The following is a 1,048-nucleotide window of genomic DNA, read 5'->3' as shown; positions in this document are numbered from 1 at the left end:
TGTGTGTGTGTGTGTGTGTGTGTGTGTGTGTGTGTGTGTGTGGCTGACCTGCACATAAGGATTATGTAATGTAGTAATAATTGGATACTTCTTTTGCAGAAGCAAATGTTGGAGAAGACCTGTTGGCATCACTCTCCCGAGATGACATCAAAGATCTTTTCCCAGGTCCTGAGCATTTCCTTAGGCGTCGAGCTCTATGGCTTGCAGTGCACAAGTGTGAGCAAGTAAGTTCTATTTTATTTTTGTGTGACAAAAATGAAAACACACAAGTTTGTTCTATGCAGTCTCAAGGTATTTTACAAACACACACTTAAGAGATACCCAATAGAAAGGATTTTTATCATCTTCTTTAGTTTTTGCTTAAAACAGTTGGCCTACACATTTATCAAATGCACACATTTTTGATTGTACAACACTTTACAGCTATTTTGCTGTGCTTTTTTTCATGTTGAGAACTGGAGTATTTATGCAACTTTATGTGAAATTAGCCCTGTGTAATTACATTGTATTTTAGGATGAGACTGCTGAAAAACCACTAACAACTACTGGAGATGGTGACTTCTCTAGAGAGGAACCCAACACTTCCAAGTTTGTGACTATGTCCAATCCGGAGTACATAATCTTCACAGACAGTGAACTTGAGCAAGCTCGACAGTCCTACTTCGAACAGAAGCGGCAGGGGACACAGCGTACTGAGCCCTTATCAAAGGAACTCTTTTGTCGACTTGTGAGAAACACTATGACCAACATGATTTCAATAGCAAGAGCAACTGAGGACTCCAGATACCCCAGCAAACATGAGGTTGATGCCATAGCAAAACGATTGGTGGAGTACTACCCGATGCTTAAAGGAACATGTGGTGGGTGGGTAAGTAGCCTTTGTTCACTACCACTCTTTTTTCAACATGATGTAAGCTTGAGTGTCTTATTTTTTTATTTTCACTATTTGTACCTGCCAGGATCATGTGGCCAAAAAGCTGATGAAGAGACTCTCGAATGTCAAAAGTCCAAAGAAAGGTAAACATCCTCCTTCAAAGAAGCCAAGAAA

The 1,048-nt window shown here is 40.2% G+C and overlaps 1 long non-coding RNA gene across 1 annotated transcript; it reads left to right on the top strand.

The window, feature by feature from the left end:
* The first annotated feature begins 12 nt into the window (after positions 1-12).
* LOC106512374 (uncharacterized) lies at positions 13-1,042 on the top strand. Its single transcript, XR_001309663.1, has 3 exons — positions 13-224; positions 515-868; positions 960-1,042. It is a non-coding gene; the product is annotated as an uncharacterized LOC106512374 (long non-coding RNA).
* The last annotated feature ends 6 nt before the right edge of the window (positions 1,043-1,048 follow it).

The sequence above is a fragment of the Austrofundulus limnaeus genome, unplaced genomic scaffold (genome assembly GCF_001266775.1).
Source record: "Austrofundulus limnaeus strain Quisiro unplaced genomic scaffold, Austrofundulus_limnaeus-1.0 Scaffold6155, whole genome shotgun sequence".
Lineage (NCBI taxonomy): Eukaryota > Metazoa > Chordata > Actinopteri > Cyprinodontiformes > Rivulidae > Austrofundulus > Austrofundulus limnaeus.
Note: the sequence above shows the minus strand (reverse complement) of the source record. Positions and strands in the feature narration are given on the sequence as shown.